Source organism: Molothrus ater, chromosome 3, assembly GCF_012460135.2.
Source record: "Molothrus ater isolate BHLD 08-10-18 breed brown headed cowbird chromosome 3, BPBGC_Mater_1.1, whole genome shotgun sequence".
In the NCBI taxonomy this organism is placed as follows: Eukaryota; Metazoa; Chordata; class Aves; order Passeriformes; family Icteridae; genus Molothrus; species Molothrus ater.
The window spans coordinates 66,241,445-66,260,653 of record NC_050480.2 but is presented as its reverse complement, the minus strand read 5'-3'; the positions used below and the strand labels follow the sequence as shown (position 1 = coordinate 66,260,653).

The 19,209-nt window shown below is 39.8% G+C and overlaps 1 protein-coding gene across 7 annotated transcripts in view; it reads right to left on the bottom strand.

The window, feature by feature from the left end:
• Nucleotides 1–19,209, bottom strand: part of HS3ST5 (heparan sulfate-glucosamine 3-sulfotransferase 5) — a 192,138-nt gene that overhangs the window by 13,029 nt on the left and 159,900 nt on the right. The window contains exon 2 of one of the 7 annotated variants that reach the window (XM_054514324.1): nt 17,973–18,025. The exons of 5 other annotated variants lie outside the window; for them this stretch is intronic. The gene's annotated coding sequence lies outside the window, so the exon portion shown is untranslated. Of the gene's footprint in view, nt 1–17,902; nt 17,922–17,972; nt 18,026–19,209 lie in introns of those variants that run through there. One more of the 7 variants, XM_054514325.1, reaches the window with a different exon arrangement.

Below are 19,209 nucleotides of genomic sequence, written 5' to 3'. Positions count from 1 at the left end.
CCAGCATCCTGAGTATATTACCTAATACTGCTCTTCATAGAATGTGAGATTAATCTGATAGAGTTGGCCCTTTTCTTCGGATTAATGGTACTTCCCCACCTATTTCCCTCCTCTTCTTCTGAAATGATCACCTTCATGAAATGATCACCTTCCTTGTCTGCTCCGTTTCTCAGGAATGGTGGAGGTGATGACACTAAGGTAGAAAACCTGTGGAAATGCAGTTATGGTTATATAGAGATTACAATAGATAATAATTTCACAGTCTTTAAAAGACAATACCAGCCTTGTCTCTTCAAGATGGCACTAAAACAACTGCAACCAAAAAATAACAATAATACAGGAAAAAAGAAGTTGAGGAAAAATTCAGTGACATAGAAGAGGGAAGCAATGACTGCAAAAGTTATAAGAGAAATCATAAAGAGAGGCCAATACTAGTGTAATGTTAGGAATAAGCAGTTTGCTTTTCAGCTCTGGGAAAGTCTTAGAGAAGAAGATTATGAGTCTTCTGAGAAAAAGGTAAGCAGGTAGATATCCAGAGCTTTCTTATTTTGTCCTTCCTTTAGGGTCCAGTCCTCATCATGAACCGTTTCACTGCATTGAACAGGATAAGGTGAGAGTTATTGCTTAATATGATTTAGTGGGAAATAAAATTACCTTTTGTCACATACTAGTAATTTTGACATGTTCTTTTCCACTGAGAATCATGTCCACAGACTATTGCTCCTTTTTTATCCTTGGAAAAATTGCCCTTTCCTAAATAATGTCACATCTGAAATAAGACATATGAAAGGCTGTTTGAATGTTCCCTAATTAACTAAAACTGGCAGATAATTTAAATTAAATTTCTCTTAGATATAAGGCAAAATATATGTGGACTTCTGCAGCTTTTTGCAGCTCTGTTTTCTGGTGACTTACTTTCAGAAAAGCAGCAAAACTGAATTAAATTCGGAACATAAATAGGAGTCAAAAGCATTGATAGGAAACTAACAGCAAAAATTTAACTGAGCTGCAAATATATTTTGACAGTACACTGCATTTACAGTAAATCCATCTCAGTAGATTTTTGCTCCTGGCTTTTACCCCCAGTGAGAAAAAATATCATTGCATGAGAGTACCCCCTAAGCCTCTGTGCAGCTCATATCTTTATATAGTACACTTACTCATCTCTTTTCTCCTATTCAAACTCATATGCTGAACTATCCCATTGCTGATGAATAGACATCACACTGTCTAATATGGAGCACCTACACTTGTTCTGATCATTAGCATCTCTGTCATTTGCTCAGACCCTTAATCTGAAACATGATCAGCTCAGACTGCTCTCTGTAATCTCATATGCAGGCTAAATTTCATAACTTCTTTGTCATAATTGTCCCAAAGATTCAGTCCATTACCCACCTATATAAGTCTAAGTTTTTCTTGTGTGCTCCCTTCACCATTTTATCCCAACTACTGCAGTGGTCTTTTCTCTGCCCTTGAACAATGTAACTGTGCTTCGTTCATATTCATTCTGAACAGAGCTGCTAAGGGCATTCTTCCATACCAGCTCTCTCAATACACCACTTCTGTCTAGGCACACTTTTACCACCTTCCCATTTTCTCTGTCATACCTTTCTGTCTATTTCTGTGCCTGAATATCCCATGGGGCTTCTGCTGGAAGAACAGGGACAAACAGAATTTAAAAACTTGACCCTGGAGATCATAATTTTTCAGAATGCAAAGTCTCAGTGCTTCCCCTGTAAGTCCTGACCACAACACTTCCCTCTGAAGTGCTGAAAATTTTAATGTGGAAATCTAAGCGAAAACATTAATGACAGTTTAGACAAGAACTTGTTAGTGTGCCTCAGTGAGAGAGGCAAATGCATTAACAGCTTTCTCTGAAAATGAAAGAGCTGGGATTTTCTGCTGTGCACGTGTTCTAAGGGCCAACCTCACACTGCTGTATTGACCTGTGACAGATCACAGATCATTTGGGTGGAAAAGAAAGGGAAAACAAGAAGAAACAGCTTTTACAGTGCTATGGTGTTACAGAGCTGCCCAGTGCTGGAGAGCTCCCCATAAATGAGCTCTCTGGTCACTAGGCAGTCCTCTTGTTCTGGCATGGCCCGTTTATTCATTTTCCTCCCCTTGGGCAGCCTGAGCTGTAGTTTTGGTCTCCGTTCACTCTCTTACATGTACTCAGACTGGCAAATATGCCTGCTTCATGGTTTTAAATTCTAAAAAAAGAACATAAAAATTCAACCGAAACGTCTTTGTACATACTTTACTGATAGGTTTCGGGCTCAAGCAAATGCCAGCAGAGAGCTGTGTGCTTCTGACATTTGCTGGCCCTCACAACAGGAAAATTATTGAAGGGCTGCTCCTCTGCTGGCATGAGATGCCTCCTCTCTCTGTCTCTTTCCAAGCAACTTCTTAGAGATTACTTTTCAGCATACTATTCATGATCCTTATACTGATTTCATGTTAATGCAGCTTGATTGTCTTGATGAACTTAATTTAACTTGGGCTTCATGGAATAGAGAGGACGCAGTCCTTTCTTTGTGGGTGCTTGTGGCTTAGCATCACTTTCCTAGAAATGTATTTTTTAAAATTGATTTTGATTTTTTCCCTGACCCATCATAACCACATGGACTGTTCATATTTTTGGATATAGACATATTTTGTCTGCATGGTAAAATATGCTAGAAATGCAGCCGCTAGAAGAGGCTGTCACTTGTTTGCCTCTTGTTAAATAGTTACTGGTGAAATAGTGAAAGAGACAGAAGGCATGGATCTATCTCGATGGAAAACTCATGTAGTTTATCCAGGAACTTGAAATAACTGGCCTATGCAGTTCACATTTGTAATGGTAATTAGTCAAGGTATCTCTGGTTTGGCTTTACTCCTGATGCTCCTTTACAGAACCTACAACCTGATACCTTTTGGGATTAAGGGATGGCTGAAGCCTCAACCCTGACCATTAAGTCCAAATATGGAAAACTGTAAAATTACAGTACAAATTGTAACAACTGTAAAATTACAGTACAATATACTGCACAATTCAAGAATGTCTTGGTTGGGTGAGAATTAACCCAAAATATCTCAGCAGGTTGTCTACTTGGCTGTGAAACATACAAAACACTACCTCATGCTCTAAAGGACCTTATATTTAAAGAAACTGGACCTTATATGTAAAGAAAGGACCTTTTATATATAAAGAAACTGCCATATAAGTATACAATAATGTTAAACTAGTTCTGTTTGTCCATGAAAGCATAGTTCCTAAAGGGTCCTGCTTAAAAATTTTACAGCTATCAGGGTGAGTGACATCTTATGAATGTCTCAACAGATGGAAGAGTTGGTCTAATAATGAAGAAAACAATACTCACAAATAATTTATTTGTCATTTGGTGGGGGAAAAGAAGAGTGAATAATTTATATGGTCAATATTATTCAATCATCAATAGAACTAGTAGAATAATTTATAAATTTACTTATGAATAATTCATTCATCAATTGATGGCAGGAGGAAATTAATGAAGTAAACAACATTCACATAACAACAGGCTCTCAGAGGCAGACAGAACAGGCAGGGAGTTACACAACTCCTGTCATACTTTCTGAAAAATCTCTTTGCCCAGGATTTCTCTCCTGGGAAGCTGAGAAGCCTCAGAGAAAAAGGAAGACAATATTATCTCATTTGCTTCTCCTGTGTTTTGCTGCTTTGGAATGTGGTTGGAGGTTGTTTATCCAACATGTGAATTGTTTTGACTTCATGACCAATCATGGTTCAACTGTGTTGGGACTCTGGAGAGTAATGGGTTTTTCATTAGTATCTTGTTAAGCCTTCTGTAAGTATCCTTTCTCTATTCTTTAGTATAGTTTTAGTATAGCATTCTTTTATATAACATAATATTATAAAATAATAAATTAGCCTTCTAAGAACATGGAGTCAGATTCATCTTTCCTGCCATGGGGGACCCCCGAAAATACCACAGGGAGGAAGTGGCAGAATGAATCCCTTTTGTTGGGCTCAGAGCATGGGGGATCACCAAAGGGCAGCTGCCCCTCAGTCACTTCTGCAGCTTGATGGTAGCAGTGACCTTCTTTCTCATTTACCCACCCCCAGAGCAACAAATCTGCAGAGGTGCCCTGACAGCACTGTGTGGTTTCTTTACGTGTTTGGCGATGGTGGGAAGCCGTGTGGAAATTCCTGCTCTGGTGTTCTACCGTGTCTGCTGTGACGGCTCAGGGCAGACACTGCTTGCTCTGACATACGGCAGCAGAGGCTGGGGGCCCTCTCAGCCTCCCAGCAGCTTGAAACTTGTCATGCAGCTGAGAAATGTGCTGGGCTCTGCTTGTTTACTCGGAGTAGGAGGCAGAGGGCTTCCCACAGGAAGCCACAGGACACTATCTTCTGGTTTTGGTTAAAAAAATTAAAACTCCAAGGAATCTTATAGAAAGCAATATTGGTTGTGTAACTGAATTGTTCTGTGCATAAAATCTGTTACAAATTGCTGACATGCAGAGTTGAAAACAACCCTTTTGCCTGCCATATCTCTTCAGAATGTGGCTTCACATTGCTGCAACCATCAAAATCATTTCAAGGCAAATCTTATCTGAATGTAACTTTTAGATTTCTTTAACTTAGAAACATCTTTCCAATGTGGCTGTGGGTGGGGGAGGTTTCATTCTATGTAATTCATCCAGAAACATCCCACTGCCTTCTGATATCATTCACTAGTTTGCTCTGAGTTTGCTCTGCTGCCATTGAATGAATCCCTAAGAAATCCAGTCTGAACATTAACCAACAGCCACAACAGAATAATTTTAAAACAAATCACCTGGAAATGGATTTTTGTGTTATAATCTCACATTGCAATAGCTGTCATAAAAATATAAATATAAAGTAGACATAAGGATGTGAGTAGAAGGCTTTTTTTCTGTTCTCAATGTACTAAGTTTAATGGCAAATATATGTGCAGTTTGGGATGAGAACAGATGCCCTTTATGAATAGACTAAGTGGAGGAATCAGCTGGTTTATGTTCTCCTCTCAACTCTCACCAGGATTTTTCCACTCTGTTCCTTTGTTAGCTATAAACTGTAACTACTGAAAATCAAAAAATGAGGGAAAGTTTATGAATTATACACAGTCACAGTGTATTAGTCCTCCATGCTCATCCTCCTGGGAGACACTGGAGGAAAAGCTTTGAGCAATTTCCAAATTTTCAAATGTGTTCTCTACGTCTTCATCTCATTCAGTTTTTGATATGGTGCATAAATTATTTATTTGGACTACCATTATTTTGTTAGCTTGTGTTGTCCTCTGGCACCATATCTGCAGAATGATATTCATTTTGCATTTGCAATGAATAAACTTAAAAGAAATCAGTTTGTTCTTCCTCTATTCAGCTCTCATTCTTCAAAATGATGTGAGAAGGACTGAGATGTGGACAGAATTCTTTTTGACCTTGAATCCTCATTACTGTTTTCATCCTGCCATTTCACAAGAGGATGTAAATAAAGCTAATTTAAGAAATATTTCTATTTTCTTTTCTGTCTCTGTGTCTGTTTCTCTTTGTCATGGAAGAAGGAATAGGAAACAAATTCTTTAACACCATTAGAGCTCAGTGAATTATGTGCTTTGCTATCTAAATTCAGAGAAGGATCTCTTTTTGTATAAGTCTGTTACCTTCAAGTTAATTTTTGAATCTGTCTCATAACTTCCCAGTTGCAATAACTTCTGAATGGAACACCTTCTCAATTACTGCCCCTTACCACATATAAAACAGAGAGAAGTCCTTTTCCACACCCAAATGTACAATATGTTCTTAAGCAAATGTTTGTTATGATTGAATTCCTCCTTTGTTATTCCCATAACACACTTACATTCTTTCCTGCCATCTCTCACCCTGCTCTGCTGATATAATTACCAGGTAGCAGGCTCCCAGGAAAATTCTCATTTAACAATTTATATAGGTAGCTTTACAGGTAAAAGAATGTGATAATGCGCTGGAGCCAGACTATAGCTTAGCCTGGTGGAAAACTTTGTCCTCACTGTTTGATACAAGAGCAGACTCAATTACACCAGTCCAAAATAATTTTACTTCTGCTGGAAAGCACCCTTTCCTGCCCCTCCTCAGGGCTCCTTGACTGAAGCCCACTTGCCAAAAAGGAGGATGTTCTAGTGGGAGTGGGTTGGTGGTCATTTCTGTCCAGCTGTGCAAAGAGGACCTGGTGATATCTGGTCAATAGTCCCAGTCTGTGAGGAGGTAACCACACTGAACAGCTGGCTGGGAGACACTTGATGGAGCTGCCTGTGCTTCAGGGCAGTGGCACATCCCCACCTGGGCTCCTGTCAGGATGGAGGATGGATGGCAGTGCCACAACTCCTTCCCCTGTGCTGACAGCCACTCAGGCAAACAATCTGCCTCTGGCATCTCTGCAACAGGCCCCATTTTCTGCAAACACAAAATCACAGCCTAGAAAAAGGAAACTATGTTACAGCATTACCTAACTCTATTTTGCTAATGTCAGCTGTGGATTAATTCACTGATGTCTTTCAAATTTCTGTCCTCTCTACAGGTTCACTTTAATCCTTCAGTCTTTGAAGATTCTTCTCTCATGACTCTATGAGCATTCTTCTGCTAACTAACCACTTTACTTGTTTCTAACTATATTTGTGGGGTTTGTGTGCATTAATATACTAATGTCCTATATTATTTTCTTGAGCAATTCTCATTCTTGAGAATGGCAGGCACTTTTACTCTTCTGTGTTTGTTTAAATTTAACTACAGTATTTAGTAGTTCTGTGGTACAGATCACAACTAAGAATCCAAGCAGGTGTGATGATGTCAGTGTCCATGTTGTTATTATCAACAGAATCAGACTTTTGGAGAGTGCACAATGAGATAAAGCACCTCTTACCTCCAAGTTAATGGTCCTAATGCTGTCTATTTAATAGTTGCCTGTCAGACTGTATTTGCAGATGTCTTTATGTTGTATTAGGTGAAGGTAGGAAGTCACTAAATTCTATTTTATAGAACACATGTATGTAGTAAGTAAATGAAATTACTGTGGAGTTGAAGTTTAATATATGCACTTTTGTCCTTCCTCTTTGTGTTTGTAGAAGGTTTTTTTGGGGTTTTTTTGGTTTTTTTGGTTTTTTTGTCTCTGACAAATGCTGTTTCAGTACCCTCACCAGTTAAACCTGCAGAAAACAAGCCAAAATAGTAGCAGCAGCAGCAGATTTATCAAACTATCCCATATCAGAGGAACCACCCCCACAGTCTTGCTGTGACTCCTGGAGCAAGGCATTCAGGCAAGTACAGGTGTCCTGCTGATTCCCTGCTATGGGGTGACTGCTCCCTGCTGCTCTCTGCTTCTCCCCAGTTTTCTACTGACAGGAAGCCTGTCCTATGGAGAAGATGTGAGACTCCTGCCCAATCCACCCATGCTCCTGGGCCACCAGGGACAAGCCATACAGCTGGTAAGACCCAGGGAGAGGGTGTTTCCCTGCACCTGCCCACCTTGAGATCCTTACGGGCTCCCTGTGCTACTTATATCCACAGGTCATGGATTTCTAAATGGACTCTTAGGCTAGCATTACATAAAACTGGCACTGAGTCTCATTCTGCCTGACTTATCCCAAAAGGTGCCATTCCACATCAGTTTACACAGTGCCCAACTTGAGGCTTTATTCACACTGCTGTGTGAAGAGCAGAGCTGACTAAAAAGATACACACTCCGTGTACATTCACACTCCTTATCCTAAACATTCACAGCTCTAGCAAGGTCTATTGGAAAAAACTAGATGTATGAATGTGTTTGTACCCTTTGATGCACCAGGTAAAAAAAATAAAAAGGAAAAAAATCTCCTTTATCTCTAGGAATGCTAACAGTTTTTGTCCATCTATGAAAATATCAAACACTTGCTTTGAAACTAAGTCTGTAAGCTGAATATTATTGAAATACTAAAAAATGACTAGCATTTAGTCTGCAGTGTAAATGTAAAAGAAAGAAAATTAAGCCATTGCTCTGTTGTCTCCAGCCAGTGAGAGATGGCTCTGCATCCTGCTGAGCATCCTGCTCCTTCCAAGGTCACTGAAGGGGCCAGCCCTGGCACACAGAGCCTCTGCAAATGTTATATCTGTTATGGCAGCCTCTGTAAAGATATAAATGTTACACAACAAGAACAGCTGCTGGGCTTATCCCTTGAACAAACAGAAGATAATGCAATTGAGTTTGCTTTTGGCCAAGGAAGGTCTGGCTTAATGCTTTAGACAGAAATGTGGATCAGATATTTCACACCAGTTTAACACCTGGAATTCTACAGCAGGCTCTAGCCACTATGTTGCTGCATTCCTACACATTTCCCCTGCAGTGCCCCAATGTCCAAGCCTTGAGGGCTGCAATGCTGTAAGAATTCTGCAACCTCTCCTGCTTGTAAATGTCTCTCAGGTTGCAGCTTTGAAAAGACAAACTCGTTCCACTGGTAACTTCTTCCTTTGTTCAGGATAACCATTTTCTTCTACCAAAGCCTTCCCTTGCCAGCTAACAGGAGTAATGGAGCTGAGACCTCTGCTGTGACTCAGAGTGCTTTGAGCTGTACCAACCATCTGCCTATTAGGAAAGCAGATCTGTTTCAAATTCCCATAGAAGAACAATACTATTATTACTGCTAATTAATAGTAGGCAAGGACACAAACCCGTTCCAGATCAAATTAAGTTCCAATCAAAAAAGTCAGCTGTGATTTCTAATTGATTGCATTTTAAAATCAATCAGTTGGGTTTTGTGTGTTTTCTTCACAAGATTCAGCAGCTTACTGGTGCTTGTCTTTTTAGGGGAGCTGAGATTCAAGTGGAACTGAGACGGTTTCTTTTTTTTTAAAGTGGAATTGACTTTTTAAATGGAAGATCTATTTTAATTAAAATTTTACAGTGAGATTTGTCAAGCTCAGGTTTCTCTGGAAGTTTATTATGAAGCTATGTGGAAAGAAAGATGCTCTATGTATTTATTCTCTCCCAAAAGGCCAGCTAAAGTTAAAATGAACCTCTGTGCCTGCTAGCACATACAGACCCCATGGGCCTCCTAAATTCCTGCTCAGCCAAGGCTGCTTCACACTGAGAAAAGAAAATTTCATCACCTCTCTTCATGATGGCAGATTAGGTTTTCCCTGGTTCCCTGTCTTTGAGAATCAGGCTCCAACATAACATTTATGGGTGCTAAAGAGCTGAGAGGGTTGGTCAAGTTTTAAACCAATAACATCAGCACTCCAACCAAATGGGCCATGATACAGTTGAGTTGGCTCACCCCCACCCCTTCTGTGTGTTATATTAATAGTTTAATTTAGTGCTTCTGGCATTCCTCTCGCCCAGCTTTCAGGGAACAGTTGTTGAATAGCAGTTACCTGCAATTGGCCATGAACATTCAGTATTAGGAGGAGGGGCATTCTATGGAGCAACTTGATCCAGACTGTGACATTGACAGTCTTGGGAATAACTAATATTATTGGAGTTAAATCTTTGATGCTAGAGGGGAAAGCTATTAGAAAAATCTAAGTCTCCAAATTCCTGGATTCTGGGTAGATTATGACTGTATTTCAGAAAGGTTAGTAAAGAAAGAATACAATGTGGACTAAGCACTTTGTATTATGAAGGACGAAGGAACGAATCCCAAATGATAACGACCATGGATCAGGGGAAGTCTGATGACATATGACATACATATGACATACAAAAGCAATGCAGGTAAACATGTCACTGAGTGAGCCTTTGGAAAAACAGGTCAATATTGAGCCCATCATTCATCAATATGGAATAACCATAAAAATGATGGGGTTCAGTATCAGAACACAAAGATTTTGCTTAAAGACACGTTATATTAGTAAAGAAGCTCCAAATAAACAAGTCTACATTTCATTGAGACTGAAAAATCAAATTTATGTCTTGGACAGAACCAATATCAAACCCTTTGGGACTTAGCTAATGTAAAGAGTATCTTACACTGGTATGTACAATAATGGAGAGGTCACATTACCTGGGACCCTGGACAGATGTCCCTGTCCACAATGTACATTTTATTTTCTTATCATTATTCTTCATGTTGCCAAAGCACAGTTGGAGTTGCTGGAGAATCAATGTATATCTCCTTCTTGCTATTTCCTTCTAAATAGGAGGAAGGACAGAAACTGGCTTTGGTGTGTTATGTTTCAGTGTTACTAACCAGGTGAACACTGTGAGTTGAAGGCCACGATCCTGAGGGACACTACAGTGCAGACATTCTCTAACTTCAGTGCAGCTCCAAGACTCACCCTCCAGAATGTGATTTTCTTCTCTGAAGAACACACTTGTCAGTCAGTAAGTGCTCTTCTCAACCCTTGCTTTTAGGAGAAGTGGAAAACTCATTATATTCTTCTTGCACTCTCTCTGTTTTCTTTAACTAAATCATATTTGCCACTGTAAAATGTTGCAGTGTGTCACCATTTCCTGTCTCACCTATCCCAACCCCCTCAAGGATGCCAACCTTCCCCCTCCCCTTTTGCCCTCCTGCCTGGCACCTTCCAGCAAGGCGTCGAGTGATTGGCAGTACCCCCCAGGCCTGGGCTCATTGGTTTGTCCCAGCGTCCACATCCCCTGACCCTTCCCCTGCTCACACCTGGTTTGCCCTCACCTGTCCGTCCCCTCCCCCTGTCCCTGGGGCTTAAAAAGGACACGAGACCATGCGGTCGGGGTCTCGGCCGTGTCTCTGCCGTGGGTCGGTCTCTGCCGTCTCTGTCTGGAGCTGTTGCCACATTCAGAAGTCTACCATGCTACAATAAACTCTGGATCTAAGCTACACGGCAGAACCCGCTCCTTTTCTCTTCACCGTCTGAACCTTTTCTACCAAAGGTAAACTGAGTTCCTATTTTGCCTGGGCTTGTTCTGAGCGCCCAGCTGCAGCACCCAGCCAGCCAAAGGCATCTCTGTGGTGAAAAACGCCACAGCTGCCGCCTTTGGTCCAGCAGCGAGGCCAGACGAAGCCAGGCAGGACACACCCCGAAACATTCGGGGCTTAATATTTAATAGTAAAAGACCTATTGATTAATTTAGTAGATCTTTTGCTCTTTCTACAGATTAACATCTTTTTATCTTACTTTTTTGGTGCAATCCTCACTTCAGTCTATTTAAGCACTCTGAAAGCTTTCTAGAATTTTTAAACTCTTCATTCTTTTGTCCCTTAGGTATCACCCTGGACAGGGGTGAAATCACACAAGCACTCAGCAACCACCAGCCACAAACAGGGCCCTTCCCCCCTAGGGTGGTGTCTGGTGCAAAGATGACAAGTGCCAAAAGCACTTGTCACTCAGAAAGCTGACATCAGGACTGCTGGGCTAAAAGTTGACTCCAAACCCCAATGGAGATGAATAAGAATACATAAAATTTTCTTCTTTTTATAGCAGAAAAAATTCTGACTCCTCAGCTTTCATCTTTTCTTTGTCTAGAGCCTTTGGAAGTCAGTCTGGGTGTGAAGCTGCAATAAAAACTGAGGACTTCAGCAGAGGCAAGGGGGAGACAACTAATATACCAGTGTGATAATGTGGTGACTACAGAGTCAGGGCAGGAAAAGCAGGATGCAATGCTTAATGATACAAGTGCCTCCTCAGTCAGTGCCCTAAATGTGGAAAGCCTCACCAAATAATTTCATAGAGACAGAAATCTTGCTTCAGAGCCACATTCTACAAAGTTACTTTCTTCCAGATATTAGTCTTAAACCATGACCTCGCAGTGTGCACTGTTCCCATTGAACTGAATATTTAAGCTTTCTCACAAACTTCCCATCTGCATAGAGCAATTTGTTTGTTGATGTTTAGACATGATTGACATAATTCGACAATCTGGCTTATTAGCTTGCTTTGTAACTATGTAAAATGCTGACAATGATTATCCCAGTTGACTGAGGACATGCTTCCTGTGACAGAGTAAACAAATGCAGCAAAGGAGGCTTTTTTCCAAATGATTGCTCCAACCCCCTAATGAGACTGCTAACTTATTTCATCAGGGTTGCACTACGCCAAGTGTCTTAATGAATCCTCAAGTCACAAAGCTCCGTTTCCTGAGCCTGAGGTACAGCAGCTAGAATTGTATGCCTGTGGACTTTTCTCCTGTCTTTAGCTGCATGCTGCATTGTAATGAACCTATTTATTATACAGCCTGCAAAAAAAGACATTTCTTTTTTAAAAAAAAAAGTATTTCAGAGACTTAGTGTCAAAACCTACCAAACTCCTTAGAGGAGTGCTTCCTCCCATAAATCAGTGCCTCTTAATGGAAAGAACATGATGAAAGAATGAGTAATGGTTGGTAAAAAAATAATGATAAATCAACCTGATCATTAACCTGCTTGCACAGTAAATTCTCTGTGCTCTGAAGGCCAGGATTTAAGACAGTTCCTCTAAATCAAAGGATTCTTATGAATCCTGTTCTGTAGCTCCCTTCTATAAGTTATGTTTGAGTAGTCAATGACCATGTGTAGGGGATGTTTCTCAGGTGTTCATAAATATCAGCACTGATTTATTTGAATAAAATAACACATGGTGTTCCCAGGGGAAAAAAATCATTACTTTAGTTTTGGTGCATCTAATTACAGTAAGTCTATCATCCTCACCATCTCTTCTGACTATCCAGGGAATTGGCAGAGTTTAACAATGAAGAAGAGAGTGCTCCAGTGTCCAATTAAGGTTTTCTTTGAGGATTAATAAATCATGTCTCATCAGCCTCACTGACCCAGAGGTGTTAATCTTCACCTTATCACTCTAATCTTAAAGCGAAATTCTGCAGATCAAGAGCAGCAGAATGGTTGAGTTAATTGTTCCATTAGGCTGATGAAGTCCTTATATCAGTATCCAATAATACACTATTCCTTAAGGGTGTTTTGGTGCTCTGCTACAGAGCAGAAAACAAACAGCAAAAACAACAGCAAAAACAGCTCTTTGGCATGGGTGTCCAGTAGCTTGAGCTCCATACTCAGCTCTTCTGCTATAACTGAGCTGCAATCACATGCTGGAGCAAAGCACTGAGAAGATGAGAAATGGCCAAGAGAGGTTTTAGCACATCTAAATGCAGTTGCAAAAAGGAAACAAATCATGTAGTCAATAATGGAAAGAAGACTTAACAGTTATCTGCCCTGTAAACAATATCCTTGATTAGAAGACATAAAAATCCTGTTTTATTTAAGGGCAAGGATCCAAGTAGTTCACTGCAAGGAGTTTTTCTCACTGACAAGTCTACAGTAATCATGGAGAGTGTGGCAAATTGAGTTAAAATATGCTCCTAAGCACTACAATAAATTAGAAATCACATTTTAACTTGTTTCCAACCTACATTTATTTGCTTTTTTTCTAAGTAATCAGACAGGTTAAATTCTTTTGTCACGAACACTCACAAAAAATACTGAGCATACATTAAAAATCCATTTAATAATCATGACTTTTCAAACAGTTCCTTCTCCTGATCTGAGTTGGGCAGGAAAGGAAATGTCAATTGATACCTTTTAGGGTCACATAATTCTGTGCCACTGCATATAAAAGGGAGAGGGACAGGATTAAAGCCAGAATAATTTCATGGGGAGGTTAGAGGGAAAAGGAAGAAGGGCTGGATTTCTAAAGGCTTTTGAATGTGTGATCTATATTCCTATTCACACAATATATGCTTGCATATATCTGACTCCTTTTCCTCTTAACAAAACACAAGACTTTCCCTTCTGTCTCCTCACTCTGTCACACTCCTGAAGCAATGGGACTCAGACTCTCCCCTTTTCCAGATACATGACTAAGGAGTTTGTGTTGAATTCAAGAGGTCAGAAGCATCTCCTTGAAAGTGCTAAAGAAGGTTAAAGTGTTGGGTTAGAGAGAGGAAAATGAGTAATTTTTTCCCCTCTTTCTTTTTATGTGAGTCACATACTATGCTATTTTCTCAAACTCATGCAAAAACTCTTCTTTTACACTCTGAATTTACCCCTGAATGTATCACCTGAAGAAACAAAGAAAACATTAAACAACGGATTTATTTATATTGTTTGTCAGAGAGATTTCTCAGAGAAAATGAACAGCTACTATTGCAACCATACTATTATTTAATATTTTTTTGCATATTGGAGACATTTCAAAAAGATTAATCCAAAAATAAAAACAGATAAGCTATTATCATGTCTATCCTCTGTGTCCTATGCTGAGAAATGGAACATATAATTATACTGACTTCAAAGCATTTAATCTGTAAAAAAGACAAGTGGCTTACACATAAAAGTGTGCATCTTATAAAGCCCCTAGATGGGATCATTTAAATGATTAATTTAACCAATACAGATTTGAGATAAATTGATTTGCCTCTTTTCCCCTACTTATCATCCTCTATCCTGTTAAACAATTTAGCATTTAACAAAATACTACCAGGCATAGAGCATTCCCAAGGTCACTCTACTAACCCTCCTTCAAGACCCGCATTGAAATCCTCCTCTAGTATAAGACTATGAACAAAACAAAATTAATCCTCCCTTGCCCTCCAGCCTAAGAGGATTCAAACTCACATATCTCACCTCCCAAGAGAATTGCAACCTCTTCGTCTGTGTGCTGGTGTCTTTATGTATGCACATGCATATGCCAGTACCCAGAGACAGAAAGATGGACAGAGCACTTTGTTCAGCTCCTGAGAAAGCTCTTTTGTTTTACATTAAATAATTAAGGATTCCTTGGACCAGAGAGCAGGACAGAGCACGACCATAGGGCAGCAATTAGTGCACTCAGCTGGGAAAGAGGACTGTTTTCTGCTCTCTGCTTCAAAAACTGCTTGCCATTTAAACCAGTGCCTGCTCTGAGTTCTTCCCTCTGCCCTGCCTGGTGAAGCGTGCGAGCCCTCACCTTCCAGGTGACTGGTTAGGTGAACCAGCAGGACTCCCAGGAAAAAGATCTTCCTTTGTTTGCTGCAGCTTGTGTCTGCATTGGGGCAGCCTCTGATACTGAGTGGATGTTAGGTCACCATGTGGTCAGGTCACTGTCTTGACAAATACCCCAAAAAGCCAAACAGTATCTCAGAAAGCTCAGGCAGAACTCAGCTACAACTTGCTTTTATGTTGTTTCAGTGTTAGACTGACTTCTCTTCCCATGGGTTGGAGGAGATGCCAGAAGTGTGACAGTGCAAAGGGTAGGCTTAAACAAAAGTGGTGATGCCTCAGGTGAGTCCTAGCACAAATCAAATATCCCTAGTTCCTAAAGCTGTCTCAAACAAGACAACTCTCTACCCATTTTTCTAGTCATACTAGAGAAGTATGGTTCAGAGAACCATAGTATGGTTCTGAAGGCACTTCTCTGAACTAGGTTCAGAGAAGTGCCTTCAGAACATGTCTAAGGCTATGGTTAATTACTGCCAACAAGTGGGCTACTCAGCTAGGCTATCAAGACTCAAGTCCTTGCTCCAGAACAAATAATTAATCACAAGCCTCTATTCACACTGGGTGAACGAATGAATGGATGAATGAAAGAAACATCAAGGAAAAATGAGAAATAACGTGTCTGATTCATAAAATACAGAAAGAAGACTTGGCACCAATCTGAAAAGTAGGGTTTATGGTCAAGGATGTCAAGAGAAAGAAGATGTTTGTCTGGCCAGAGGCAGATGCTTCTTTCCCATTCATTTAATTCCTTATTAGTTCTGGTGGTTCCTGCACAATCCCAAGGTGGAGTACCACACCAGGGAATTGGGAGTCCAGGAGATGATAGCTAAATCCTCTGCATGTCAGTACCTATCTTCCAAATACCAGAGCACCTAAGAAGGTCTAACTTACAGACTCTCTCCTGTTTAAGATGTACAGAAGAGATAGGTGTTTACAAAGTTGGCTGAAGACACTCATATTCAGTTGTTCCCAGAACGGAAAAGTGTGAGACAGCACTGGAAATTGTGGTGCCGAAAAAATAAAATCATTTTCACAGAGAACATTATTGTGAGACAAGTAAAATGTTTGGAAAGTAGTTAATGCCAGATCACTCCTATTCATACACTTTTAAAACAGATTGATAAAATGCATCCATTTTGTGAGTCTTTTGCCTTTCATATTTCTTATTAGTTTCTTCTGTTATGGAATTCCACCGAGTCACTATCTCTGAACATTATGTACAGAACATAGCCAAGCAGTGGAATAGTTTTATATCTTCTTGTGTCTCCCTCTGCCTGAATTTTAATAATAATAAATCTGAATGGATATAACACAAAATTGAAAGCAAGCTGCCTGACAAAGCAAGCAGAATGGATGAACAACATCAGTATTGCCTTACTTTCCAGATTTGTGACAAATTACATTTAGTTTATACAGAGGATGTTATTACCCTTGTGCTTCTTCAAAACACAAACAAAAAATTACATTATAGTTATCATTCTGCTTGGCAACAAAATGTTAAAAAAAAGAAAAAGAAAAAAGCACATAAAAGGATCAAAAACCTATCTGAGTTGATGAAAAATAAAGTGTGAGCCATGTGTACGTCTCTCACTGAACAACTTTCAGTTCATCAGCCCAGGCATCCATTTATAACATTTATAACAGTTGCAGCCTTTAATAGAAGCCCAAATTCAATTTGCTGGAGCTTAAAAATGAACTTCTATTTTAATCAGCTGAACCTTAGCAACATGAAATTGATAGGAGCATTTCCACACACTTAATATGTTTGGAGTTGCACTTTTGATTTGTCACCAGTTAGTTTGGGGCACCTTTTTCTGCCAGTAGCTGGAAGACTGCCATTTTGCCTCTGTGATACTTGTTCTGGTTTCTTCTCCAAGTTAGAATTTAATTTCTCTCTTTATTTATTTTGAGTTTGAAATAGTTCTTTTGTCACCTCAGAAAGACTATAGTTGAGGTGATGATTTCTCGTGGGTAGATAAAGAGACAAGAGAAATGTTTTTCTCTCAGGGAAAGAAGCAAGCAGAGATGGGTGAATGAAGAGAAGAGAGCCACTGCCATAAATGAAACACATTTTTTCTGCCCAGGAAGAAAAGCTACAAGCTCTGGAAGTATCCAAAATGCTTAAAAGTGCCAATAAAGTAAAAAACATGTCACAAGCCTTACTCCATACTAAATATGACCCTCCCTTGTGGATAACTGCTCATTCTTAGAAGATCAGAGCTGCAATGGGCTGTCTGCCACATCCTCTTGTCACCTCTAATTGAGGTGTAAGAAATTAGTTGCCAGATTCTGTGGCACAGATTGAAAAAAGATTATCTTGGCTACAGAGAAGGAGCTTTTGTCAAAGGCCTGTAAAAATATTACTTGCTAAGAGTTAACAAGGTAGAAATTTTACTTAAAAGAGCCTGGTTGCAGTTTATAATCTAATAGAAAAAGCTATAGGATTGTTTTTGAGCACAGCAGTTATTACAGTTTGCATCTGATTCTTCAGGGAAGAAAACATAAGCAACTGCTGGCTGTATTTTCTTAAACTGCTTTTTATATCCCTCACTAAGCATGGTGTGAAGTCAACAAATAATGTATTTGGATTACCCTTCAGGGATCACCCATTTCTCTTCTGCTAGTCTTCATGTGAAAGAGAGACTCTTGTAGGTCTTCCACCTGCAAACATCCTCTTTCTGAAGGGAACTCTTGCCAGGTTTCCTCCAGCTGAGTGCACACTCCTCTAGGGACAGCAGGATTCCCTTTCTATCCTTTCCTTGTCCTTGTCACTTGCTGAACATAATTTATATTGCTACACAAATCTATTGCAAGCAAAGACTTAAAAACAAAAAAATTGGTCTACTATGCAAGTATTAGACTGCAAGCTCAGCCCAGCAAATTTATCTTCTCTGAGATTTGATTTCTTCTCTGTCATTTCTTTTTCTTCACCTAACAATTTTCTCAAAAAATGAGTTTTGTGAACATAGCTGCTCTCAGCATGCTGTCCATATTACCTCAGTAAAAGAAGTAAATTTGATTTCTGGACATATGTAGTCTTGTGGAAAAGAATCTTACTTCACTTACTGACAAACCTAGTGGTATAGCTAACAGCATTTCCCAAGTGGGGTGGCCTTGCTCTAAAAAAAGAGAAGAAAAAAAAGAAAAAAAATCAATATTGACTCTTGACACATTTTCATTTACATCACTGCATGGCTTTCAGACTGGGCACAAATCAATAAGCAGCTTTTAACACTGCTCAACCAGTTTGTTCTATGTAAAAGAAGAGAGATTTGCCTCAAGTGGCTTGTTTTTCCCCTTTGGGCTCCAGGCAGACTCTCCACCATTAAAAGTGTGTGATTCTCTGAAATGAAGTTGAGTTTATTTGACTGCTCTTTCTGTGACTGATCAGAGGAGCTTGAACTGTAATATTAATCACACAACATTTTCTTCATCACTACTTACAGTCAATTGACTTTGTACTTAGTGAAAGCGTCTCAGGCAGCCAACTCAATGTACCAGAGGGCAAGAAGTCAATAGGAGGAAGAAAGATTTAGTTTCAAAACACACAGAACACAGCCTGTGGAGCCACTGACACACATATATATTGGGCACTTCATCACAGCACAGGTGTGATGCTGTCGCGTGTTTTTATTTGCGTGAGGAAGGCACCCTCATCACCTTTTGTTCAGTAGGCCCCCTCAGCTAACTGCAGCTTTTCCTTCAATCTCAGGGTTACATGGAAGGTTTAGGGACCAAGTAGTTTCTCGAAATTGCACTGGGTTCAGCAATTATTTATTTCAATTTAACTCTCTATATATTTCACCAAAGAACTGACCCATGAAGTAGGCACCTTCTGCCTGAGATATACTGGTGACTCTTACTCAGATGCCAGGCATATGTCATGCTAATAATACTATCCATATGCCTAATAAATACCAGTTTGCCTAAGGCACTATTAATGCCATTTTAATAGCCACTTGCTTACAAGCGGGCCTTCTAAAACCACATCATCACATATTGATTTTTGAATATAGACAAGAGGGAGTGCAGATGCCCAGGAGGTACAACATTATCAGTTTTGTTTCCTGGAGTCTCAGCACACCACCTCAGAGAATTTTTAGCTCATGAAGCCTCCGCAGAAGTTTTCACACCAAAGAAGTGCACCCAACATTGAGAACAAGAGCCTGGAGGATTCATTTATTGAATGTGATTCCTCAGAAATGTTCTTTGCTAGAAGCAGACTCTGTGTGAAGTCCAACACACCATAAAATGGGCAATTATGTCTTTTCTATGGCACATTTTAGACACGCATGATCAGAGT